Genomic DNA, 27,777 nt, shown 5'->3' with positions numbered 1-27,777 from the left:
TTCTTTCCACATGTTCCCAGCAACAGGGCTGACCAAATTCTCAACTCAGTTGTGATTTTTTTTTCATCTTCAGAAAGAAAATGTGTAAATATGACTCATATTCGATAACATTAGCACATTTCTACACCTAGGATGTTTTTCCTTTGCACAGCCATAGAAATGTCAGTTATATTACGTCATTAAATTATAACTCTTCAGATAATTGCTATCTACACAGCAACTAATGATGCTGAAGATCTGTATAGAAGCAGAGCATCCTCTAAATTTGCTTTTAGATAGGAAGGAACAAAATGTTAAGAGATCTTCCAGACAATGTCAAATCAGTATAATTTCTTTCAATTTGCTAGCCTAACCCCCATTTCTAATGTGACAAATGATACCTTTTAATATTCATTTTTTGGTGACTCTAAAGTCTTGTCTCGCCATAAAAGATGTAACATTTTATTCATACTAGTATAGTTAAAGCAGTTCAACATCTCTTCATGGGGCTGCAATTGTACCAGTATAAAGGTGCTTTTTGCTGATGTAGCTTTATTCTCATTCCTGAGAATAAAGCTACATCTATACTGATATAAAGCATCTCTATGCTGATATCATTGTATCCACACTCGGCGTTGGACTGGTATAACTATTTTGGTGAAAAATCACACTCCTTACTAAAATAGTTCTATGCTCACCTTTTGTACTAGTATTGCCAAGAAGTTGACCTTGTGCTTGGATATGTAGCACTCCTCCTTGTCTATCCTCAGTAGCAAGCTACTTGTGCATCCCTTCCAGTAGCAAGCAGGCTGCTAGTGAAGAAGTGGTTGCTCCAACCTGTTGCATATGGTTTGCTCTTCCCTGTGTGGCTCCAACATACTGTAGGATCTGTTCTGCAGGCAGAAACAATGGAGGCCTGGTTGAAATGGGGTGAAACTCTCAACATTGGACTCAGTATCTCCCTCTCCCATTCATTCTGTTGATGACTCACTTTAATTGGTAAATAGCTGTGAAACTGTGTACACTTCACCTAGAACTGTCATTCCTTGTATCCCAGGAGGCTGTCCTGTAGCTGTAGTGTAAGAAGGTTGGGGAAAGTGATAGCAGAATCAGCTTCTGCCTGGCTGAACTCACAGCAGTATTCTAAATCGACCTGTGAAAAGGGGCTTTAAACTTGGATGCAATGTGCAAGCCAGACAGGAAGTTATATTCAGGTTGACACCTTCAGCCAGGACAATTAACATGGTAAAGCTTTGGTTGTTAGGCTAGGACAAAGAGTAGACAGCCTTAGGGGTGTGCGGAGGGGAGAGGGAAGAGTGAGTGAGAGAGAGATTGAGAGAGAAGGAATGCTGGTTTGGAAATAGCTGTAAAAGGGATACAGGGGGAAAAAAACACTACTCAAGGGCAGAGATTATGGTAGGGAATAAGTATGGAAAGTGTACAATGGATAAAGCATGAGTGACAGACTGCAATATCCCAACTGGGAGACATATGGATGCCTACCTTTTTGTGTATCTGGTATGATAATATACCAGGCACATTAAAGTGATCTGAAGAGTGCTGAGAGGATAGGGGACAGACGCAACCTGGATACGAAAGGCTCTGACATAGCTGCTGTGAAACTCTGACATGTTACCTTGAAAGGGTGAAGGAGAAAAGAACAAGCTGAACAACAAGATGTGCCCCCAAGAAGTGTAAGATTTTGCCTGTGGCACTGTAACTGCAGGAGCTCCTCAGACAGCAACCATCTGTGTGGTGTGTTAGAGTAGATTCCTTATTCAGATCACTTTTATTTTACATGGACTGTTCTCTCTATGCTTTCTCTACACTGGCCAGTGAAGGACAAAATTTTTGTCATTCAGAGGTGTTAAAAACACACCCCTGCCCCCAGAAGACAAAGGTTTTGTTGAGAAAAAGCGCTGGTGTGAGCAGTGCTTTGTCAGCAGGAGCACTCTCCTGCTGTTCACTGGGGTAGAAGTTTTTTGTGGGCAGGAGAGCTCTCTTCTGCCAACAACCAGCAGCTATACTGTGCACCTTTTAGTGGCATGGCTGTAGCAGCACAGCCATGTGTCTAAAAGCTGCATAGTGTAGACGAAACCCTGATCTTGGTTTACTACAATCCCTGTAAAAGCAGCAAAGAGTCCTGTGGCACCTTATAGACTAACAGACGTTTGAGCTTTCGTGGGTGAATACCCACTTCGTCAGATGCATGTCACCCACGAAAGGTCAAACGTCTGTTAGTCTATAAGGTGCCACAGGATTCTTTGCTGCTTTTACAGATCCAGACTAACACGGCTACCCCTCTGATACAATCCCTGTGGTTTCAGTTTGTCTGGGAATTTCATGCAGGCCAGCCCCCTTCCATTTCCCCAGTTGTGGAACTGGCATCACTTATAGTAGCCTTCCTCAAAGTAACAGCAGCAGTACTATGGCCTATAGCTGGGGTGGGCAAACTTTTTTTTGGCTGAGGGCCACATCTGGGTGGGGAAATTGCATGCAGGGCTGCGGCAGGGGGTTGGGGTGCGGGAGGGAGTGCGGGGTGTGGGAGGGGCTGCGGTGTGCAGGAAGGGGCAAGGGATTGGGGTAGAGGAGGGGTTCGGAGTGTATGAAGGGGCTTAGGGAAGGGGTTTGGGGTGCAGGAGGGGTGCGAGGTGCAGGCAGGGGGCTTAGGGCAGAGAGTTGGAGAGCCAGGGGCAGGAGAGGTTCAGGCTCCAGCCCAGCGCTGCTTACCTAAAGCGGCTCCAGGGTGGCAGTGGTGCGCACTGGGGCCAGGGCTGGCTCCCTGCATGCCTGCCCTGTCCCCGGCCCCACGCCGCACCAGGAAGTGCTGCGGTCCCTGGGGAAGGGGGGATGGAGGGCTCCACAAGCGCTGCCCTTGCCGTGCCTCCAGATACCTCCCGCAGAGCTCCCATTTGCTGCAGTTCCCCGTTCTTGGCCAATGGGAGCTGCGGAGGCAGTGCCTGCAGGCAACGGCAATGCATGGAGCTCTCTGCCCCCCCGGCCCAGGGGCTGCAGGGACGTGGTGCTGGCCGCTTCGGAGAGCGGTGCTGGGCCTGTGGCCCCACGGGGGGCAATCCTGAGGGCTGGATCTAAAGCCGTGAGGGGCCAGATCTGGCCCGCGGGCCATAGTTTGCTCACCCCTGGCCTATAGGTTCATTCCAGGAGCTGTGGATTGATAAAGTTGAAGGTCTGGCTATGTCCCCTTCCATGTCCAGCATGTGCTATGTGTTGAGGGGACTGGGAGCAGGTGGCATAGAGCTAGCATTACACCTACACCACAGGACTCCCCATCTGCCTTGTTAAGGCAGATTTTATGGCTGTTTTGCTCTCAAAAAGATGTTTCCCCTACACTTTTGTGAGTGTGTAGTCAACCTTGCAACAATATCAGTATTTGCATTATTGCAAACTTTGAGGTATTGGGGTGTGTGTGTGAAAATTCAATATTCAGTATTCTTGGGATGTAAGAAGTCACATATGAATTTTTTTAATATTGGAAATAGTAATTTTAGAGGAATCACTTCTGTACTCTTGCAAGTGATTATGATGATGCTAGTCAGCTCAGTTTGGAGGACAACACTGTCAATCTTAGTTTGTACTAATGGGTCTTCTCCTGACTCTGTAGTAGACCAATTCAGGAAGAATAATGTTTTACTGTGCTGGCCTACAGGGCCATTTGCCTACTTATGCTGATTGAATTGCACTAGTGCTACGCTTCCAGCTGCTCGACTTGATTCTTCTCAAAGATATAGGGCAGCTGGCAGCACAGTCTGGTGCAGGTTTCACCAAATGCAAAAGATGTGGTTTGATCATAAAGCAGATGAACTCCAGGCCGTTGCTGATCAACAGGATTCCAAAGGCTTCTGTGATGCGGTCAAAGCTGTTTATGGCCCTACCTGATCTGCTTTGATACTGATAAAAATGCTGATGGTAAATCTCTCATCACAAATCACACTATCATCCACCATTGATGGCATGAACATTTTAGTGAACTATTGTTGGAATTATTAATAATATTTGAAATTATTGATACAGGAAACCACCAAACACTAATTTAACCATAAATTCTTTTATTAAGTCCAAAGGCCAAATTATATTTATTTAATTGCTCTAAACATGCCTTAAAAGCTTAAATAAAGCAGTTTACTACCTCCAATACAGTAACAAAACATTTATAAGCATTTGATCTGGAAACTTACAAATGGGCTGTTCCCAGGGGTGCTTAGACTCATATTGGCTCCAGTGTGGTCAGATAGGTATTAGCAATGATGCCTTTAAGAGTTTACTTTTTATACCCTTGAGCAAACAAGTCATGTCATTGCCATTTACTGACTTCAGCTAAAAAACAATTTGAGACAATTCACACTTATTTCCAGGCTTAATCCAGATAACATTTATAACTTCCTTTCTTTCCAAGGCCTTTCCTCTCTGTCTCTTTCCATGTTTCTTGCTTACCAGCAGAACAGTGGGAAGGTTTGAGAGTGTTTCTTTTACGACATTTTTTCCTTGTCTTGTTACCACAGCTTTTTATTATTGTATTTGTTACTTTTAGAACTAGACATCCTTCCCACAGTACTTACTATTCTCATAGCCTTCTTTTATTTGCTGATTGGGGCCTTCTCTCTACTACCCACAAACTATAAAGCAAATATGTTATTTTCTTAACCAAACTTAAGCTAAGTCTAATTCTTTATTTTTTTCATCCTACAACTATGTAATAACTTATCTATTGTTTCTGATGAGTCACTCGGTTAAGTCTGCAAATTGCCCACATCTAATGCACTTGCCGATCCACCTACATGAGCTGAGGTATAGAAGGCTGTTCAAGTAATGAAAAATGAAAAATCTCCTGGGCCAGATGCCATTCCAGCTGAAGTTTTCAAACATGAAGGAAATCTCACTGAGAGGCTTCATGAATTTTTCTTACATGTTTGGCTTCAAGAAATCCTACCACAACAACTGAAAGATGTCAATAGCATCACTATCTATAAGCATAAAGGCTCAAAGAGTGACTGTGGTAATTACTGTAGTAATTGCTCTTTCTGGCCTGAAAGATTCTTGCACGAATCTTCCTGAACTGTCTTCTTACTCAAAATCATTGACAGGGTTCTATCTGAATCACAGTACGGCTTTTGTGCTCAGAGAAACACTGTTGGCATGATTTTCATCATTCAATAATTACAGGAAAAATGTTGTGAACAGCGTCAACATTTGTACATCCTCTTTCTCGATCTAGCCAAGGCATTTGACAGAGTGAGCTGCAGTTCTGTGGAAATTGCTTGCGAAATTTGGATGTCCAGACAGATTTATTAACACTTTAGCAAGTATACGAGTAATGTCCTAGAGAGTCCTACACTCTCAAAAGAACTTTCGTTTTAAAAATGTGAGTAGTCTTAGTCAGTGAACTATTTATAAAGGTACCTTATGTGTGCAAGTGTTTTCTGACACGGATCCTATATTAAAGTCTTCAGAGGTGGGATTTGTATCTGAATAAGGACTGCAGGATGCAGCAACTAGTGATTTCTTAACAACAGAGTTTTGTTTGAAAAGGAATTTTAGCCAGCACTACAGAAAATAAGACAAAGCTGTCTCTGCAAATGTAGTGGTGTTATGACAGTTGCAGTGAAGGGTTATCTCAAGTACAGCTATTGAAACAGTTCACTCTTATTGTCTGCTTGCTTTCTATCATCAGAGGGTATCATAATGTCCTCCTGATTAAAGAGCACTTGTGTCTTCTCATGCTCATTTTATTCCTCTGTAAATTGTTCTTCAACCTTTCCACCCAATTTGGATTTTCTAGTTGTCTTTACTGCTTCACACTTTGAATTAAAAATGCACATATGCCCCTAGAGTGACACTCTCAGAATTTATTGTTTTGAAGTTATTGATTGTCCCCTCCCTTGGTTCAGAGGAAGGAGGAACCACAGTGGAAGGAAGACAAATAATGGAAACCTCTCAAGATTCATCATGAGTTTCTTATGCATCCTCCTATCCAGGGGGAAGGGTTCCTGGACTGGACTGGTGCAGAAAGAGGATATATATTTTGGAAACCCCGGGCTTGGTTTGGAAACCAGGCTCTGTCTTCATGGATCCTGAGGCAGTAGCACAGGGAGCTGGCTCTTCCTACCAGGATTTGCAGGACTGTTCTCTTGGGAGCTGCATAGCTGAAAGCTGTAGTTTTCTTCCCCACGCCGCTTCAGTCCCCATCATCTGTGGAGATGGGAGAAAGAGAGAGAGAGACTGAGTATGTTAATGCTACAGTATCATAGGATAGTTGGCTCTTTAAAGGGAGATGGATCTCAGCCCCACCTGTGATGCAGCCAGCTTCTCCAGATGGGGAAAAATGAAGATCATGGCACCCTCTCAGGTCTCTGGGCTGTATAAGGAAGAGAGCTGGCCAGAGATTTAAGGCAGGCAGGCTTTGGGGTAGGGATGAGAGGACTGCAGGGTGCAAGAAAGCTCCTGCAGGGAGCTGTGAGACATCAGGTCAGAAAATACTCCAGCTAGATAAGGCCGGGAATGGCCTGCCAAGGCAGGGAAGACTCCAGATAGGAAGGCCAGGGAATGGCTTGATTAAGAGTGGGGAAGGCTGAATATATCATACTGTTGACTTGGACTTTGAGGAGAGTATTTTGGAAGTGTTTACGACAATGAGCCATTGCAGTGTTGGCTGTGAGAAAGCCTTTGCAAAATTATTGAGGAGCTCTGAGTGGAGAGAGACCGAAGCAGAAATGCTGCAGTGCAATACCAGGTTATGAGGGGTCACTCTGGAGGTAGCTGCGGCATTATATACAGCATTTACTATTGTGCAGAATTCCTGTAGGACATCTCTGTTTAGTAGGGGACAGTGTCACATGAGTGGCTTCTCCCAGCCCCTGACATCCCCTCTTGATATGCAGGGCCCTACTCATTAGGTATGTTTGTAGAGGGCATTCCTGAAGGAAGGTTAAGGGGCATATCCCATGGAACCACTGCTTCTGCTCTTCCACATGCCCTGATCTCCTTGGTATTTGATTTTATAATTTTTACTCTATTCAGAACCATGTTCTGTGTTGAGGGGACAGTAAAAGACTCCAGTTACAGTACATTGGATAGACATATAATATGTTTAAAAAATAGGGACTGAGGAAAAAGTGAAACTCCCCTGCAGGCTTTCTAAGTCTCTTTAATCCATTTGATAGTGGAAGTGATTTCTGGCTGTTTTGATCCAAACAATCTGTCCACTCTTACATTTTTCAACAGAAGAAACAGCTGCTTTGTTGGTATAATCACAGTCTCTCGGGAGTCTTATGTGTGGAACTTCACTGTCTGCAGCATGGGCTCCCTCTTTGCCCAGCAAATAGGAGCAAAACACCATCCACAGCATGTGTTGCTACTCTGCATTTCCCACACAGAAGATGCTCCCAAAGGAGCTCTCTTGGCTCTTTCAATTGTGTTTATGTGTTGGGCTTTCTTGTCATTCACTAGTTTTCACAGTGAGGAGTTGACTGTCAGGAGTGAAATCAATAGAAGTCCTGTATGTTCTCCGATGGCTTGGGAAATCCTCTTGTGGGTAGGTAAACATATTTCAACCCACTCGATGTTGGTGGTTGTTTCTGCAGTGCACAAAAGTGTGTTCAGTAGTCTACAATACATAGAGAGTCGTCACTCTGATGCTGATGAGGGTGCAGGATGAATATGGTAACAAAGAGTAGAGAGCAGATGGGGTGAGGAACAGCAAGAATAGAGAAATGGGATCATATGGTTGGTGAATCTGGGCTTATGCACATTTTTACAGAGCTATAAGTGTTTTTTGTTTGTTTAATTCGCTTCTTGTGGGCGCCACATAGGAATCCTGCTGAGAGTTTTAAATGAATGAGTAGTAGGTTATTGGACCGTTATGGGGAGGCAGTCCATGCACAGGGAAGCACCATGGAAAAAGGCATTCTGCATTGATGTGACGGTGGGAAATCTGAGTGGAATGCTATGTGGCTGAAATCCACTCGGGGTGCTGAAATTCTGTGCAAATCCCTTACATAAGTCCCTTCATGGGGCTGCATTTGTTGTCTGTTGGCACAGTGGACTCATAGGGTCCCTTTGTGCCACAGAAAGGGTTTTCTAACTGCCCCTTTTATAGTCTGGCATGAGTTTAGTGTGGATGTGAGCCCAGGAATAGATCTTACTAGTACATCCTCTTCCTCCTCTTCAATATTTTGTATACCATGAGCATTATGACTTGGTAGTTTCCAGAATGCAAGTGGCATGTAGCTTTAAATACTCACTGCTGCATTCTAAGCAAGGTCTCTTGTTTATGAATAGTATTTTGAGCTGAGTGTCATGTGACTCCCCAAATACAAGATGTAACCATAACGTGATTTCTGCACAGTTTTTTTTCTTATTATACAATGCCACCGACACTCACTTCTGTTATCTCCTCAAAAGCTGAGTGTGGCTCCCTGAACTCCATCACATGCCTTTTTTTCCTCCCCCTTTTTAACGTCTCATTGGTGAACCAAATTAAGCTATATGATCCCTTTTCCCTTTATTCTCAAAGCTGGTAATGGTTAACATACTGTGAGATTTATTTACAAATAGTAAGGACAGAAACAAAATGTTAGAAATCCAAACCAATATCAGATACACAGAATGTAGAAACTTTACCATGATCTTTGCTCATGAAGATGTGGAGTTTTCTCCAGTATGTCAGGTGCCATTAGATTCTTGTTTCTATGTTCTTGCACCTTGTTCTTCCAGCAATCCAATGTTAGCCCCAAAAGCTGCAAACTGCCTTCTCCCAAGTGTGTTCATCACACTGATGCTCTAGGGCTGCTACGGGAAATGCAAATTTCTAGCTTTGTTTTGTTAGAGCTGAAGAGCCAAGTCAGCCTTCCAAGTCCCATTAGTTTTTTCCCTTTACTCTTGGAGGGCAGGGGGGTTTGTGGAATGGACTAAATGGAAATGTAACCAGTCTTGGAAATTACATTCCAGAGGTGACAGCAGATTCAATATGGTATCAGGGCGAAAGATACCAGCTCCTATAACTGGAATAATGAAAAAGTATATAATGCATTTGTCTTTAACATGTACAATGTTAGCATTCTTGCTGTTTGGTAGATGTTTTAATATCAGTTTTATCCAACTGACTTGTTTATTGTTGCCCATTTAGCACCTTCAAGAGATGCCTTGAGACTAAAAGCCACTTTTCAGCAACAAAATAGTTCTATCATAGATAGCTGCAAATACGATCAACTGAATGGATTAGCTCCGAGACTGTAATTCTGACTCCTTGCCCACTCTATTGTTTGTCTCTCTGAGACTTTCAGCAAGGATGCCAGTTATGGTGATAGCATGTGTTGCTTGGATATATGCTCATGAGGAACGGAGCTGAGATCACCAGATCCTTCTGTCAGCTTTCTGATGGTAATAACTTCTGTCCATCACTGAACAGGCCTGGTTACAAGATAATGCTGTAGAGATGGAAGGCTCTGTATTGCATTACCAGTTCCCCTGAGACATCTACTTATGCAATAGGTCTTCGATTTAGAGTGGTTTACTCTATTTCTGTATAGAGTCTTTAGTGCATAGAGAGTATATTCGTTTAAAAGGTCAATTCTTACAACACAAGCTGACATGTTATTGGAATCTGTGGCAAGAGCTCAAATCTCTAGTCTGGCATTTATGTTCTATAAGTGCCCTTTTCAACTTCCCTGCCCTAGCCTTTCATTTACAGCTGGCTTCAGAAGCCAGTTGATTTAAAGAGAAACTAGCACTTCAAATCCACCACTGCTAGGGTACCTCTTCTGCTTGGGACTACACAAGTATAACATCAGCTTTTGCCGCATAACTTCTAACAACAAATTCCTCACTGTAATAACAAATGTGAAAAATAGGAAAAGCTGAGAATAAGCTAAAAGTGATGGCATCTGCACTTGTATTCATCTATTATTTCATCTCCTACTGTAGTCAAGTCTTTTGTCCTCTCTCTCTCCCCTTCTTGTAGGGAAGATTCAGTATTCTCACTCCTTTCAGTTATGCCATGAAACATGATGTCCAGTGCAGCATTAAGACACACACAATAGGGTTCATTTGATTGATTTATAAATATACAACTAAGGGGCATTAGAAGCCCCAAATAGAGCTGGTTGAGAATTTTTCGACAATCTTTTTTTTGGGGGGGGTCGGGTGTCAGAAAATGCTGATTCATCAAAACTGAAACTTCAGGGGCACTTGTAAGTTTTTATGAAACTTTAATCCGGAGCAATAGAATTTTGAGAGAGGAGAGAGAGAAATGTGGCACAGAAGCCTATTCCCTGGTGGTTAGGGCACAAAATCAGGGGTGTGAACCTGGGTCTCCCACACCCCAGATGAGTACCCTTCCACCAGGCTATAAGCTATTCTTAGCTAGGTATCTCAGTATTTTTGGATTTTTTTTCCTTTGAAAACGTCTAAAGGTCTCTTTCATCCTGATGCAGAATGGAAAAATTTGTTGAAATCTCAATTTTTGTGGAATGGGAAAACCATTTCCTGCTTAGCTGTAGTCCAGAAGCCAAGGCACGTCTTTGTGGAAGCCATGGATCAATAAAACAGGCAATAGGGTGTTTTAATTATCTAATTATTTTTATTCTCTTCTCATTTGTTAATCTCTCCATTCACAAGAGCAAAAGAGTTTATAACACTGATATTCTAAAATTCTGGTTTACTCCCATTTTTAGTTTTGTGACTGTCTGCTCTTTTTCTCTCCTTTTTTCCCTAGCCTCATTCTTCTGTTCCCTTTCTCCAGTTCCCCTAGCGCAACGGCAGCCAGCCGTGCTGGTAGCTGAACTCCAAAGAGAAAAAGAGGCTATGTCCTAGCTTGTGTTGTGCCATAGTGGCTAGCAGCCCATCTTTCCCATCTGGATTGCTTTCATATTGCACTTTTACTAAAAAGTGGTGCTAGGAGCCTTACAAATCCCAACTTAGCTTCTTAAGTGACATTTAAATGTAAAAGCAGCCCAGCCATCTGAGAAGGCCTGCTGAGAGCAGCAGACATGAGAAGAGGGATTTATGGCAGGGGACATAACACTACAGGCTTTGAGGCTGATCCCGCTTTCACTGAAATCTTCTTCAGTTCACTGGAAGCAAGATCAGGTGCTTTTAGCTAGCTGTGCAGCAGAAGCCTCGAAGTATTGATTTAAAAAAAAAAAAGCTGGAGGAGATTTTCCTGCTTTTTCCTGCTGCCCCCCCCCCCTCCACACACATATTTTGTACCCAGTGTCAATAAATTTTCGTTGAAAGAAAACTTCATCAGAAACAAGGACACTTACTAGGAGAATGGCTCTGAGAGATGGAAGAGGAGAGTGAATTTTAGAGCAGGTAGACTGGAGCTCAGCAAGTTGAGGAGAAGGTCAGATGTCATAGTCAAAGTAAAGATACCCAAGGCTAAGTGACCTTGCTAGTGATTCACATAGCAAGGAAAAACTCATCCCAGTTTCAGTTGTCAATGTTTAATACTTTGTATAGAATTTCAGAGAGAAACTTCTTCCCTCAGAGGAATACCAGCTTCTCCTATTGGACTGGTCTTGCTGCTGGCAGAATTTAGCTGTTAGAGAGACTCTACTTCCTCCATCACAAACTCTCTCTCCCTTCTAACCTTGCAGGCTGAACATAATCCACTAACTGTATTGCCAATCTCAAGTGTGCAAAACTAAGCATGAAAACCCACTGCAGGTGTAGGGAGCAGGATATCAAATGCAGTCCCAGCTGGTGGGACAGCTTGGCAGCTCTGAAGAGACAGCTGGCTCCCTGTATCCCCTGTCTCCTCTCTGCCTCCGCACAACTTTAATGGGAAAGAGAATCAAACCAATAGTCTCCAACAGCTTCCTCAATCTTCATTCTTCAGCCTGCTTTGATTACTTCTAAAGACTAGCTCCAGCAATGGCCCTTGACCTGATCACCCTTACATAGGAGGAGGAGTTTGGATTTGGATCCAAAGGTTGTAGCTTGGGTCTATCCCCTTCTTTTAGATTCCTGTTGACTTCCTCTGAGGCTCCTGATGAGTTTATTCAGATCAGATCTCCCATCTCCCTTTTCTGGTCCAAGGGCCATACAGTAAAAAATTACTGACTATAGCAGCGGCCATGCCCTTCCTTTCTCCTCACCCAGTGACTTTCTGCAGGAAGGTTCTGGAAACTTGTAAAGCACCCCCAGGGTTCATAAATCAGGTTATCTGGTTCCCTTGGTAACTGACTGCAGCATTTCTGTATTTCTTTCCATTTGAAGAACATATTACTTCTGAGAAACTGTATAGTTACATGTACAAGGAGTACTTTAATCACACAGTCCTACTTCTCCTATTTACATACTGGGCCAGATGACCCTCAGCTGGTATAAATCACAGCTCTGCTGGAGTCATTGAGCGCTACTGATTTACAGCAGCTGAGGATCTGTCATGCTGGATTTCTTCTGAGCATGGCTTGATCATACATACAGTACCTGAATCTGATTTCACAGCATCTGAATATCTGTCATGCTGGATTTCTTCTGAGTGTGGCTTGGTCATACATATGGTACCTGAATTTGATTTCACATCCATATAAATCAAGAGTTGCTCCCTAGAAGCTAATGGAGTTCACCAGTATGTTACCTGTGTAAGAGAGAAACCCCAGAAGCAGGGGAGGGGATAGCTCAGTGGTTTGAGCATTGGCCTTCTAAACCCAGCATTGCAAGTTCAATCCTTGAGGGGGCCAGTTAGGTATCTGGGGCAAAAATCAGTACTTACTCCTGCTAGTAAAGGTAGGGGGCTGGACTCAATGACCTTTCAAGGTCCCTTCCAGTTCTAGGAGATAGGCATATCTGCAATTTATTATTATTATCATATGTTCCCGGTATGGGTACATATAATCAGGCTATATATTTATTATACTGAGAGGATATCTTTTTAAGAATTGTTCTCGGTGACTTAACAGAAACAAGGAGATTCCTACCCTCTGCCTCCCTTAGTCAACCCTTTCCTCCCCTTATTTTTTTTAAAAATTACTAAATTTTGGCTCCTCATTGTACACATGCACATTCATACAGAGAAGCACAGCCCTGTCAGGAGATCCCAGAAACACTACACCTGATATCTGCTTGGGTAGGAGGGGGAGCACCATGACAGCATAAGCCAGTCACCCTTCTACACCTTTTTAAGTGGTGAGATGTGACATCACTCTTGCAATGTCCTAGGTCATCAAGTGGCTGTAGGGGGTGAGGACTATGGCTTCATCTTTCCCTCTCCTAGTTTCACTAGGAGCTAGCAGAGGGCAGTCCTTAGGCCTAGGTTTCTGCTTGTGACTAGCCACTGCGCAGGGGTGCAAGGGTCTGGTGGAGTGTGTGTGTGTGTGAAGCTTCTTTTACCTTATATTCAGGAGAACATTACTCATAACAGGCTTGTAAACAAGCCAAGAGGAAGAGAACACTTAATGCTATGCTGTGTTAGTTCACGTGGGGCAATTATCTTGTTCGGAGAATATAATTATGTGTAAGGTTGTGTAAATTATGCTGGAATGATAACCCCTACCTAAGATCAACTTATTACAACTCTCACTTTGTCACAGCAAGGTGCTCTTTTGGCTTGGTTGATAGAGCTCCGAGCTATTTATATGTATTGAAAGACATAAAATATCCTCTGGGAATGATTATATAATAAAAACTCCATGCATATCAAAACACAGCTACTGCCTTCAAGAAGAAGTGTCTGTCCCAAATCCTCTCAACATTTCCTTCATATCCAAACTATCTTCAAAGAATGCTTGAGCAAACAAGTCAACAAACTCAGACAACAGATGAGCAGCCATTGATTCTAATGGACTGCTAGGTGGACTGGGTTCCAGAGCTGAGTACATTCCTCAAAGAACCCCAAGAGTTCAAAGCTAGATTGTCAGTAGAAATATGTCAGCTGTCCGCACAGAAAAAGATGGAGGCTTTTAGCCTAGGAAGATCTAATTTGAGTGCTATTGCAATGCAGTGGTTAAAGCAGTGGACTGGGTATCAGGAGGCTTAAGTTCTCTGCTAATGACTTGCTGGGCGAACTTGAGCAAGTCACTTAACCTCTGTACCTGAGTTTCTCATCTATAAAATGGGCATAAGAAGAAGAAGTGCCCATCTTCTGTAAAGTGCTTTGAGGTTCTTGGATTGAACCTATGAGTACAATGTGCTGAACTGGCTACAGGTTGATCCACTCCAGCTGATTCATAAATCTGCTCTTAGCATTCCACAAGCTGTGTGTGTGTGTTCTGGTAGAACCTGTCCCTCCACCCGAGGTGCGTTGTGAGACACACAAATAAAAAATCATCTTCACGCTTGAGCTACTTTTTTCAGCTTCAAAAATGGACTGATACTGATTATGTATTATACAAAGAAAAACACTACTACTGAAACTACAACTCCTTTCCTTCTGTCTGTCTGCACCATCTCTCCTCTGGCCAGAGAATATCTGTATGAATAAAATAACCTAAAATGTACCGAAAGTGAAGGTTCCCTAGTAGGGATCAATGTCAGAGAATGCAGACCCTGAGAAGTAGCACTGTATGCACCCTGAGCAGAGATACCTAGTTGGAAGCTTGGCTCTTTACTACTGAAATAATTTTCAGCATCTTCTTAAATTCAAGCTCACCTTATGAGTTTTCATGATACTACTTAGAGGCAGTACGGGGAAGGTTGCCATTAAAGCACCAGCCTAGGACCTGGAATATCCCAAGTTCTAGAAATCGTCCTTTGTCACTAACTTTCTTTGTCCCTTGGTGAAGTCACACATACTTTTTGTCTGCTTTCCCCATCTCTAAAGTAGGGTTGCTAATGAATGCCTGTCTCAAAATCAAGTTGTGAGGATTAGTTAATTAATGTTTGTAGATCGCATTGAGTCACATAAATTACTATGAAGTGCTCTGCTTAGGGTTATATTGTTGCTACACCTATAAGTGGGAGAGAGGGCAGAGAGAACCTCCTGCCACTTTCAGCACTTCTGTGAAGAAGGTAGCTACAACTCAAATGCTTGTGTTTGTGATATACAAAGAGGCATTAATTAGAGTTGCCAGAGACATGCAGCTTACCAAAGGGGATGGGATCAGCTCAATCAACACAAGCAGTTTGGCAATTTTCAGTAGTGCCATCAAAACAATGGCGATTTAAATGCTCAGATGCTCTCTAGGATAGGATTATACATAACAATTTGGACAGTCTTGTGCAGGATTTTGCAAATAATTAACCGTGGGTTCAGTTATCTTCCTTTAGGCTTTATCTGTGGTGTGATCAAGCCTTGTTAAAATGTAACACAACTTGCTGCTCACTCATTCAGGTGTAGGCCCTGATTCCAGAAACAGATTCACAGGCATGCAGTGAAAGACGAGTTACAATAAACTTTAACTAGTCCCAGTCATATCGCAGGTCAGGCCCTGGGAAGATGGTTAATTAACACCTCTTCAGACAAATGGATGAGAGACAAAGAAAATGTAAAGTAAAAACAACTTGTACAAGTTCATACAGATCTGTGGAATGTACAACAACCAGGTATACAGACTTGTTTGAACCATTTATCTCTAGAACATATTACCAGTTCTTGTTAAATCTACACCCTAAATTCAAGGGTAAATGATAAAACAACACCTTTCACTATATGTGGCTTTAACTATATGTGTTTTGGGAGATTTCTGTGGGTAGAAGATTTTCTTGCATGTACGATGGCTGTTAGCATGCTTGCTGGACAGCTGAGGCAATGCATATAAATCTGTTATGAAAGCAGGAGGAACGTGTGTGTGTGAGAGAGAGAGCGTACAACAGGGACGAGGAGGGAGAGAGGATATGTTTACACTGCTGAGTCTCAGAGCCCAGGCCAGGTGACTGATGCTCCTGGAGGCTTGGGGTACAAAATAAAAATGGTAGTGTAGATGTACAGGCTCTGGCTGGGGTACATAATAAAAATGGTAGTGTAGATGTACAGGCTCGGGCTGGAACCCAGGCTCTGAGACCCTCTTCCCCACAGGGTCCTGGAGCCTGGGCTCCAGTTTGAGCCCAAACTTTTACACTGCTATTTTTAGCCCTGCAGCTTGAGTCAGCTGACCAGACCAGCAGGCCATGTGTATTTCTTTGCAGTGTAGACATACCCAGTGTGTACACAGAGCATCCACTTTTTGTTATTGTGCTCACCAGAACAGACTACTGGTAAGAAAGACAACAGTTGCTGGCTGGATCACATGATGTAAGATGCGAGCAAACTGATACCTGTGCATTTCTGCTGACCACAGCCAGAAATCTGCCACCAGGACAGTTTTTTAATCCCCACTACTCCTTCCAAATCAATTAATTGGTGACCTCCAAAGAATTAGGAAAGCAGACTTGGAGGAGAAATAAAGGTAAAATTACAAATTTTTGCCTGCATTCGCTATGTTGCCTTAATGCAGAATCAGCAGCCGGTGCCCATTCAGCCACCAGGCAGAGGGCAGGGAGGCTTGGCTGAGCCAAAAGTTCTAAAGGAAATATTGCAAGGTGTGTATAAATCTTACAGAGTAGATTACTTCTGTGCATAATGCTAGAAATGATATGAAAACTGGCATGGAGGTCTTCCAGGAAAGATTTTCTCAGGCTGATAGCTGGAAGGGGCACAGACGACAGAGAAATTACAGCCCAGGATCACTTATGAAGAAATTAATCTGCCACTGTAAAGGGCCAAGAAAAGCAGGACAACCTAGAAGATGAATTAAGTAGACAAAATTTGTGGCTTTTAGGCCTTTGTGAGTGGGAAGGAGGAGGAGATATCTTGTCATTTATAAATAGCTTTCTAAAGGAAACCTTTGCAATAGAGCACATCACAGTCCTTTACCAACCACCCCCCCCCCCCCCGCTGACAAACCACCAAGAGTGGTAATAATAAAATTGTTGAAATTCCAAGATAAGGAGAGTACAGTATTTTAAAATTAGCCAGGGAAGTGGAATCTACAGCTAGTAAGAGTAAAGTGGAGGGGGTTGAGAGAGAAGAAATAATGGTCTCCCCTTTTATCTTTGCTGATATCAACAGAAGAAGGGAGCAGTTTATTTCAGTAAAGAGACTGACAAAGGATTGGTCTTTTATTTATGCTATCCAGTGCACGGGCATGCATAATATAAGTTCTCTAGTAGCCCCAAGGAACTGTGACATTTTGGATCTTGTGGAAAAGCATGATATATCTCTGCAATTAATCTGTGAACATGGGGTGACCATGCATCCCATATTGGGCAAGACTGTCTCAAAATGCAGAGTTCAAGTCCCGGTCCTGGGCTGAATGACTCTTGGACAGCATTTGTCCTAGATTGCCTGCAGCACTGTTCCACACAGGCCTGAGGCTCAGGGGTGGCGCCAGCCTCTTCTTAGGGCGGGGAAGGGGCCTGAGGTGGGCCTTAGCATCCATTCACCCTCAGGCCCTACCCCTTGTTCCTCCTCGCTCCCTGAGGCCTCCTCCCCGGCCAGGCCGAAAGCTGGAGCCAGGCAGTAGTAAGCTGGCCAGGGAGCTGTGATACTAACTATAATGTTCCAACAGAGGAAGGAAGTTAAAGCATCTGAAATATTGCTCTTGCTCCAAAGCTACAGTTAGAATGTTCCTGTTATGGGTGAATGGAAGATGCTAGCTGGCCACCTATATAAAAATATATAGGGTCGGTTTTTGGAAGTAAATGAACAAAAATTGAATTTCAAACCACATATTAAGAGCAGTGTAATCTCAGCCAGCATGCACAGAAATATTTGTGACCACCAATTTCTAAATAAAAATATAAGCTGCTTTCACTCAGATGCACAAAACGACTCCCTTTTGGCAAAGCTATACTGCCATTGTCTGTATAAGGACAGATGCTGCTCAGTGTTCCAAACATCGGAGCAATTCTCTGCAAATGCAGATGAGCAAATTGCGTATTTATCCTTATCTATTAAATAGGATGTAGAAGAGATTCTTAAGTAATTTGATGAAGTGTTTAGGAAGTGCATTAGGAATATATCACATTGGGCTATGTCCCTGCTCTCCTGACTTGTCCCTGGTTCCTACTTTCCTGACCTGTTCCAGATCTCTGCCCTTGGTCTCTGATTCCAGCTCTGATTCTTGACTTAACTCCTGACCTAGCTGTGGCTCTGACCACTAGGGATGACTACCCACACCATTGCCGTGACAGTGGCACCCGTTTGGTAAAAGCCAAAGCCAGGAAAGGTGAAGGTACTTGTACAAATGAAAGAATCCCAAACCGAGGAGATTCTTGGGCGTGTTAACATTTAACCAAATTCATCTCTAGGTTGTGCTCAGTGATGTGTCCTATTCAGATTGGTGCTGGGAGATGGCATGGAGTGGTCCTGGGATGAGATGTAAAAGAAAAGCTTTTGGAGAGTTCAAAAATAGCTATCACTGAAGTATCTATGCAGAGAGATTTGGAGATTAACGAAGACTAAGTTTTCAGTTAAAGGAAACAAATGGGCAAGGGCTTTCCTGCCCAGTGACCGCTGCTGGGAAACATTTTGTAAGGACCTAGAAGTCTGTTTCTCTCCCTTCTTGTACTGGTGGATTAAACAGCATGTTGCATGTGGTGGAAATGGGATGATAGGCACATTTATTTACATACATGAACATGAAGGGCTTTAAAGTCGTGTGTCCTCTTTTTCTAAGTTACAAAACTGAATATCCTCAAGCTGTTCTGAGCAGGAGAGAAATGGGCACATGAATAACTGAAACTTGGAGCCTTGCCTTTGGGAAGGAGCAGAGGCCTGGGGAGTGCCTTCATATGCAGATACATACATACATTCATATATATATTTAAAAGCACAGAGTCAGTGTTGGAGATCTAGGTGTGTGGCCGAATGTTTCAGTTATTTGCTTTTTGAAAGTCCTATGTGAATGGGCATGTCTTTCTAAAAGTATTCACTGAGGCTCTGTCTACATTACCACTTATGTCGGTATAACTTATGTCGTGCAGGGTCTGAAGAAACACCTCCTTAAGCTACATAAGTTACACTGACCTAAGCGTCGGTGTGGACAGTGTAATGTCTGCGGGAGAGCTTCTCCCAGTGACATAGCTACCGCCGCTCATTGGGGATGGTTTAATTATGTCTGTCAGCAAAGAGTAGATGAGAGATCTTGCAGCCAGGCTTCAATAAAAGGTATCTTTTTAAAAAAATGATAGCAGATGCTACAATGTTGTGTCACTGCAAGAACAGCAAATCAAAAAGCACAGCAATTACTGTATTTCTGCGCCCACACCTTACCCCCATGAATGTTATTGCTTGTCTGCTAATTGATCCTTATGGCAGTGAGAGTGTATATGCTCTAGGATTACTGAACTGGAAACACCCTATCCATTTAGTTTTTTGCCTCTACTGTAGATATGCAGGTGGCCTATGTGATATGTACTAGGCATAATTCAAAGTATGACCTGAATGACTACTTCTCTTGCACTGCTATAGAAGAAATAAATGAATAATTATTAAAAACTAAGGGGGAATGAGGAATAGTGGTGAGATCGGCTAGCAAAAGATATGACCTAATTCTGTCAATCTGCAGATAGATTCAGTTGTAAATCTGTGTTTTACTGAAAACTGTGCTTGTATTTCCTGCATAAGTAGCTGTTTTGGTTCAAGTATGCATGCTTGATGGGTCAAAATAAAAATTTTGTTATTGTGCCAGAGTATATAAAAATGTACATGCGGTACAGAGGAAGTTACACAATATCAGCTGATTTTGACTGTAGCCTTGGTGGCTTGTTCTCCCTCCTCTGTGAATGTTAGCAGTGTGAAACACTTAATCCACCACACCCTTATTTCATCACCCACCTGTGTCATCAGGAGGTGGCTTGAGCACCAATTTTCTTTCCCTTGCGCAACTCTGAGTGACTGGGCTTTGTGCAGAGAGCAAGGATGGGGAGGGGTGTATTTTATGTGCTGTTTTTTGTGTGCGTGTGTGTGTGTGTGTGTGTGTGTGTGAAAAGCTCTCCCTGAGCTAGCAACCCGAGAGCAAAAAGTGAATTATTAGTTATTGCTAGTTAAGGGAGATCTCCTCTATCCATCTCAAGTGACAGAAGTCTGTGCGGTGTTTGGGGAGGAAATGGGGGGGTTGCTCTAGAAGAGGACACTGCTCCTCTGCATGTGCAACATATCTTGTAACTGTCTCTTGTCTGCAGCATGAGAATTCAATACAGATTGGTGTCCAGTTGTGTTGGATTTGACTCCAGGTACTCAGGATAAGGTCTGTGTACAAGACGGGGGGGTATCCTGTGTGTATGTGTGCATAATGTTTGCCTTTTTGTGCTTGCTCACAGAGAGGATAAGAAACTTTCTACAACTATTTCTTACTCTATCCATTGACTCAGGTGCCAGAAGCCTGTGTTTCAGCAGCTGATTGAGGGGACTTTTCTCTCTGATGTATCTAGTAACTGTTTGTTGTTTGCACCACATAGATTTGTTACTGGGAAATCCAACGCAAAGTCAAGGTGTTATGTGGCCGCTATTTATAGATTGAGGCCAGACAGATCCATTGATATCATCTAATTGGACCTCCTCTATAACACAATGTAGCATGACGGGGCACTCACTGCCATGGTGCCTCCTGCTGGTCAGTATGGGAATTAGCTCATCCAGTTCAGGAGAGCTCTCCTCTGGTTGGTTTCTCCCCTGCCCTTACCTGCCCCTCTGCAGTTCCTTTATCTCCACCAATTCAGGCCCCGCGTTCCTCCTGGACAACGGTGCCCCTTACCTTGAGGTGCTGCCCCATGGCAGTGTCCCCACACTCTGGGTCTCCCCTCCCAGGGGAACCCCAACCCCCTATATCAGGGGTGGGCAAACTGTGGCCCGCGGGCCATTTTAAGCTGGCCCACGAGGTCCTGCTCGTTGCTCCAGCCAGGGTGCCGAGTTGGGGGCCACACCACATGGCTCGGTCCCACTCCGTCGCTTCAGCTGGGGTGCCAGGTCAGAGGCTGCTCCGGCACTCCAGTCGGGTGCCTGGTCGAGGACCGCATCACGCAGCTTGGCCCCGCTCCAGCTGGGGTGCCGGGTCGGGGGCCGCACCCACACGTACGAGCTGGAGAAGGGACATGCCGCTGCTTCTGGGAGTCGCTTGAGGTGAGCGCTGCTTGGAGCCTCTCCCCATGCCCCAACCCCCTGCCTCAGCCCTGATCCCCCTCTTGTTCTCCAAACCCCTTGATCCCAGCATGAAGCTCCCTCCTGCACCCCAAATCTCTCATCTCCACCCCCATCCCAGAGCCTGCGCCCCCAGCTGGAACCTGCCCCCCTTCCCACATCCCTGCTGCAACCATGATCCCCATCCGAACCCCTTGGTCCCAATCCAGAGCACCCTCCTACACCCCAAACTCCTCATCCCCCGCCCCACCCAAGAGTCCGCACCCCCAACCAGAGCTCTCACCCCCTTTCGCACCCCAATCTCAATTTTGTGGGCATTCATGGCCCGCCATACAATTTCTATTCCCAGATGAGGCCCTCCAGTGGCTGGGCCACTACTGAGCATCTGGGTCCTGCCTTTATACTTCTGACCCCGCCCGTTGGTTTCCGGGGCGGAGCTAGGGGTAGGGCTCTGCCCATGAGGGGGTGGAGCCACCCTCTTCCTCTGTGTCTGGGGAGGGCCAGTCCACCTCACTACACTAGGGTGACCAGACAGCAAATGTGAAAAATCGGGACAGGGGCAGGGTGTAATAGGAGCCTATATAAGAAAAAGACCCAAAAATTGGAACTGACCCTACAAAATTGGGAGATCTGGTCACCCTACACTACACACAGCCATAGAACTTCCTGGAATAATTGCTGTTTGAACTAGACCAGGTTCTCAACCAGAGTTATATGGAGGTACATCAACTCATCTAGATATTTGCTTAGTTTTACAACAGGCTACATAAAAATCACCAGCAAAGTCAGTACAAACTAAAATTTCATACAACGACTTGTTTGTACTGCTGTATATACTATACACTGAAATATATAATTGATTTTATAATTATATGGTAAAAATGAGAAAGTCAGCAATTTTCAGTAATAGTGTGCTGTGACACTTTGTATTTTTATGTCTGATTTTTGCAACAATTAGTTGTTAAGTGAGGTGAAACCTGGGAGTATGCAAGACAAACTTGACTCTTGAAAGGGGTCCAGGAGTCTGGAAATGTTGAGATCCACTGAACTAGAGCACAGCTTTTAGAAAAACAGCTAGTGTTGTTTAAAAAATTGCCACTAATGGAGAATCCACCAAAGTCCTTGATAAGGCTTAATGCCCTTGAACGGTTAATTATCCTTACTGAGAAAAATATGCACCTTTATTTCTAGGCTGAATTTTTCTAGCTTTGACTTCCAGACCCTGGGACATAGAGGGGCCATGTGTCCAATAATCCACATAATTGAATGCTCAGTGGTCACACCCCTGGCTTTCTCCCAGCCTGCCCCCAAATCTCCTCCACAATGGCATATGCTTCTCTGAGCTGGAGTCTAGCATTACACCAATTTTGCGGAGTTCCCTCTGTTTGCTCCGGGGCATGGCCACTGAGCTGTGGAATGTCACCTCTTCTGCTCCTTCTGGGATCTGTCTCTCTTATTCATGGACGGCGCGTGGACTGCTGGCTGGGGGAAGCTAGCCCCCAGCCCCACCCCTTGCAGCCGAGCTCCCCCCCCACTGCAGCCCAGAGTCCCTCACCATGGGTGCTGGTCCCTGCCCCTGACACAGGCTAGTGCCCCCAGCCCCAGAGTGCCTGGAGGGCAGGCAGCGCAGCCCTGGAGAGCCGGGAGGGTGGGCGGTGCAGCCCCAACCCCAGAGCAACGGGCGGGCAGGTGGACGGTGCGGCCCCAGCCCCAGCCCAAGCTGAGGCCACTGCACAGGGGAATTGGGAAGAGTGGGTTAGAGTGGGAAGCAGGAGGGGACCTGGGGGAGGAGCATGTACGGGGCCACGCTTGGTTGTTTGGGAAGGCACAGCCTTCCCCAGCTTATGATACCCGCTGCCCATGCTCTTATAGATTAATTGGGTGTCGTCAGAGAGGTTATTGCAGTGGATGTCAACTTTACCCATTCAAAACCTATGGATTTGAGTGTGTGTGTGCGGGGGGTTGCGGGGGGGCATTGAGAGAATGGCCATGGCCTTCACTAGCCTGAACCACATGGGGTCCAGGGGCTGAGGGAAGCAGGCACTGGTGTAAACCTTTCAGACTTTGGTCCATCACTTCATCTGTTTATTAGGAATGTCTTAGTCAGCAATGTTAATTTTTGCTCTTGTTTGTGTACTTTTGTTAGCTGATAGTTCTACATGTAAGTGTGCACTTAATAAAGGGGCCTCTCATGAGGTAAGTGTTGTGCATGTGTGTTTCTTAGCTAAGGTAGGACTCGCAACATCTGTCTACTTTGTATTTTCCTTCAGAGTCTTTCAATGTCCTTCATGTTTCTGGCTCTCTAATAGAGACTTTGTGCGCACTGTTCAGAGATCAGGGATGTATCAGTACCGCTAGTCTAAAGGATGTTGAGTGAAATGTGTGTTAAGGCAGTAATTGACATCTGTCATGGAATTTGAAGGAAATACATGATCATGTGTATTGATTGGACTGTACTTGACATCAGTCCGTGTATGCTTCTGAATAGTCTATTGATCTGTCACGTCCTCCCCAGCTTCATGATAGCCTAAAGAGCTACAGCCAATTGAAATCCGTCTTGGGCATATGATGCTTTTTTTTAATATTCTGGAAATAGATATAATTGTTGCTATCTCAATACCAATGAATAAGGAAAAACAGAGTCTTGTGTGTAAATCTGTTTTGACTCTAATAATTATAGCACCACCACTCAACACTTACAGGACTTCATATGATCAAAGCACTGTACAATTATTAATTGACGAATAAACACAACACTCTTCTGAGGTTGTGTGCATGGGGCGCTGCAGTCATTCTTTCTAGTCTGGGTAGTGGCCTTTATGGGATGGGGGGTGGTGGTGCTTGCCGCAGAGATAGCCTGAGCTCTTATACAGGTGTTGGTACTAAACCAGCTCTTGTCCATACACACAGCCCTTTCACCTGAATTAAGTGCTGCTTTCAACCCAGCTAGCTGGTCTAGTTGGGGCTTTGGGTTACAGCCCAGGAACCATTTCCCCTTGGGATGGGTGACCTCCCAGCTTTGCAGGGAGGACATAGGCTAAGAGTCACTTGAGTGTTTATAGTCCTGCAGGCCTTCCCACAATCCCCGTGTGCCCAGAAGGACAGACAAGTTCTCCCACAACTCATTGGGCAAAAGTCAGAGTGGGTCTGCTTCCTGCAGCACAAAGAACCTTGGAATATGCCCCCAGAAGCCCTAGTGACACAGATGAAGGAGCACAGTACCAGTGAGGATGAAGTAACTTGGCCTGGCAGTGTTGTTCCTTCCATGCGAGCTAGACTAATTTAGGTGCAGGGCTAATGCTGCAGTGAAGACGCTAAACTGGCCTGGATTGAAGGGCCATAGATTATTTCAAGGACAGATTAATGTTAATGGTAACAAGCATTTGTGGTCGACTGTAGAGGTGTGGCTGCTTACTGAGTGCATTCTTGTTGCCAGGGGTTGCTTTACAAGCATCCTGCCCATATCAGCTCCCTTTTAGCAATCCTCTTAAGCTCTGTTGTGGCTACATAACCCCTTCTTTTGAGGGAGGGGCTGGTTTAATATCAAATTAAGTTCATGCAGACCTCAGAGCCGTTACACACAATATAATATACTCAATGAGCCCTCAAAATGGAGTCTCAAATCATAATCCACCAGTTCAAACTTAGCTCCAGTTCTTCAGCCACAGCCACAGCTCTTTCTCTGGCAGTCTGCTCCACCCAAAGCTGCCACTCCCCAGCCCTTTCTGGCAGGAACTCCACTGACTGCTCTCTCTCTGTCTCTCTTTCTCAACCAGATACAGCCCTGTAGCTTCCAGCTGTCTTTTATATTAGATCACTTGATTCTCCTTGGATGAGGTCCATCTCGGAATCAGGACTGCCATACCCCCAGGCTCTCCAACCCACAGACAGATCACCCTGTTATATAGACTATCAGACAGAAGTGTTGTGTTTCTCTCTTTAATCGGTGGCATTACAGTACCATTGTTTTGTTAAATATATAAAAAAAGTTCTCATGAGTTTTACATAATGACTAAATTATTGAAACAAATACCAGAATTAGTTGGGCACCTTGATTCTTGTGGGTTTTTTCCATATTTATGTTGAAGTAGACCCTGTATGTCTCTCTTGGGATTAGGCCCCATTGCTCTAGGATTCTGATGTTCAAATACAGGTGAAGACGGTCCTTATCCCAAAGAAGACAAGTGATATAGAAAGAGGAGAGGGATGCCACTAAACATATTTACAATTTGTACATACACTTGCATTTAAAAGTCACTTCATATGTGTTTCATTACTTGATAGGGCAGTTAGCTGCCCTGACTAGCTTTCTGGACCAATAAATGGTCCCCTGTGCTCAGCCACTCCATTGTCACGCTCTTTATTTCTGAACCAATAAGAAGAGAAAAATTGTCAGGCTGAGTCCTGTCAGCATCGCCCATTCACTTGCATCCAAAAATCCCTGGTACTGCACCCAGCACTGTTTCATTCAGAAAACCTACAGGCACATAGTACCATCTCCTTAGGGGTGGAGGAGAGTGGTTGTTTTTTGTGCTCTGTAGAAGACCTGTCCACTTATTGTGATGCAGCTATGCTGCTTTTTTTTTTTGGAGGGGGTGGGTGCGGTAACTTAAGTTGGAGAGTGCCTTGATAGTGCAAGCTGGTGACTGAGCCATATCTTCTCTGTTCAGTCTGTAGGCAGTGTTACCTGTCTGACAGCATTAGAGGCATAACAAGGTTTTTTCTCTTCCATATACTTATGGTAACCTCAGGGAGGGGGAAAAAAAGTGCACTCACTTGGCAGTGAGTATAAGATGGCTTTGATAGCACTTCCATCCACTTGATAGTTGGCTGTGGGAAGTAATGGGTTAACTGTGATATGGTTTGGGCTGTGACTATCCAGAAACCACAACATCCTCCTTTTCCCCTTCAGTTCAAGTTCTACATTCAGGGGCTAGCATTTCCCATCAAAATCTGTGATCAGTCATTGGTTTTTACTGGGAGTTGCCTGCATTGCCTAGGTCTTGACTATAGCTAATGCATGTATTGCAGTGCTCCCTCACCCGTGTTACTGACTACAGCAGTCAACATAGTAATTTCCAAAGTAGTGTTTGGGAAATCCACACACAAATCCTGTTATTTGTTAAGGGGATTTGTTCTTGGATAGCTTTGTTTGATCACCAGTTGTTTATTGTGCATTAGGAGTACAATGCGGTGCCTGACAGCTGTGTATGTGCATTTTATGTGGAAGAATTATTCCATGTCAGTGGATTGTGCCCTGGGAGAGACTCCAACTAGTGGAGAACAGAAAATTAAGGCCAGATTTTCAAAAGTGGTCACAGATTTTTGAGAAGTCTTAACTTTGGCTTGATAATTCAGCGATGCTGAGCTTCTGCAGCTCCTGTGTTTAGCTGGGTTAGTTGTCAGGCAGAAATGGCATACTTGTTTCTCCTCAGAAAACAAATAAAACAGGGAAGGAAGGTGAAGAACTAAAGCAAGATTTGGAAACTGATGAGAACTGATTGTAAAGAGTATTTTTCTTAGTGTGGCTAGCATTTAATAATCACATGGAAGAGACTCTGTGAAGTGGGTTTCTTAGGGCTTATCTATCCCAAATAACGCCATTTGTGGACACTTATTCCAAGATAATAAGAAGTTGTCTACACTTGGAAATTCACCATATTCTGGAATAACTTTCAGTATAAGCCCCTGTGTAGGTATTTATTCTGGAACAATAGTGCCTTTTTCTGGTTTAGCTTAATTCATTTTGGCAGATATAGCACACAGTGAAATTGAAATGAAACATGTTGCAACACTTAGACCTCAAACAATTCCCCCCCCCCCTCCCCACGCACCCGAATTTTTCTTGGTGGTGAATTTTTCAGACTTCTGAAATTTGGCTTAATATCAGATCAGCAAAAAACAAAATCTTGCATTCTTAATAAAATGAACTTCCACCCTCGGAACAGCTCTGCTGCTGAGCACAATAAACAACATAGGCCCAAGTCTACACCACAAAAGTCATTTGATGCTAATAACAGGTGTTTGGCAATGGGTGCAACTGGACAGGTGCTAAACATAGTTTAGCTGCAAATGTACACTGTGTGTAGCAGAAACTGGTTTGCAGAAGCAAAGGTTAAAACCTGGTGGGAGTTAAATAGGGCTTTAAACAAAGGATTTTACCCAATTTAACTGAAACTCTCTCCTCTGGCATACACATAGCACCAGCCTTTTCTATGGCTCTACTACCACATTCTTGTGATTTTTATAATGTCTTGCACAGGAGACCAGTCCTGAATGAAAATGTAGAGAGGGGAAAAAACCCAAAATCTAAACGCAAGAACCCTCTCTTCTGCCCCATCCCCTACTGAGAATGACAGTGTTTCTTGTCAAAGGTGAGGGCCACATTACTTGTTTTGAAACAAGTTGTGTGAGATAGCACCGTGCCTGCATACAGTCACTTTCAGAGAAATGATACAGTATACCTCATCTTCCGCAAACAGTACAGTCATCAGCAAACCCTTGAAAATAAGAACCTTCTCATTGGAGCCCCATAAAGCAGGTATTTTAGCAATATGCCTCACATAAATGGCAGCAATAATCAGTGATCAAACTATATTTGTGCAATAAAAATGGAAATGCTCTGTTTTCATGGTGCCCATTTGAAGCAGTAGTTACAGGTCCACCACATGGGCACTTGGATAAAATACCAGTACAGAGAACTGAGTTCTAGCAAAGCAATT

The 27,777-nt window shown here is 44.0% G+C and overlaps 1 protein-coding gene across 2 annotated transcripts in view; it reads left to right on the top strand.

The window, feature by feature from the left end:
* CERS6 (ceramide synthase 6) overlaps positions 1 to 27,777 on the top strand; it is a 208,603-nt gene that overhangs the window by 10,753 nt on the left and 170,073 nt on the right. The window lies entirely within an intron of this gene.

The sequence above is a fragment of the Gopherus evgoodei genome, chromosome 11 (genome assembly GCF_007399415.2).
Source record: "Gopherus evgoodei ecotype Sinaloan lineage chromosome 11, rGopEvg1_v1.p, whole genome shotgun sequence".
Lineage (NCBI taxonomy): Eukaryota > Metazoa > Chordata > Testudines > Testudinidae > Gopherus > Gopherus evgoodei.
The sequence above is the reverse complement of the archived record's forward strand: the minus strand, read 5'-3'. Positions and strand labels throughout refer to the sequence as shown.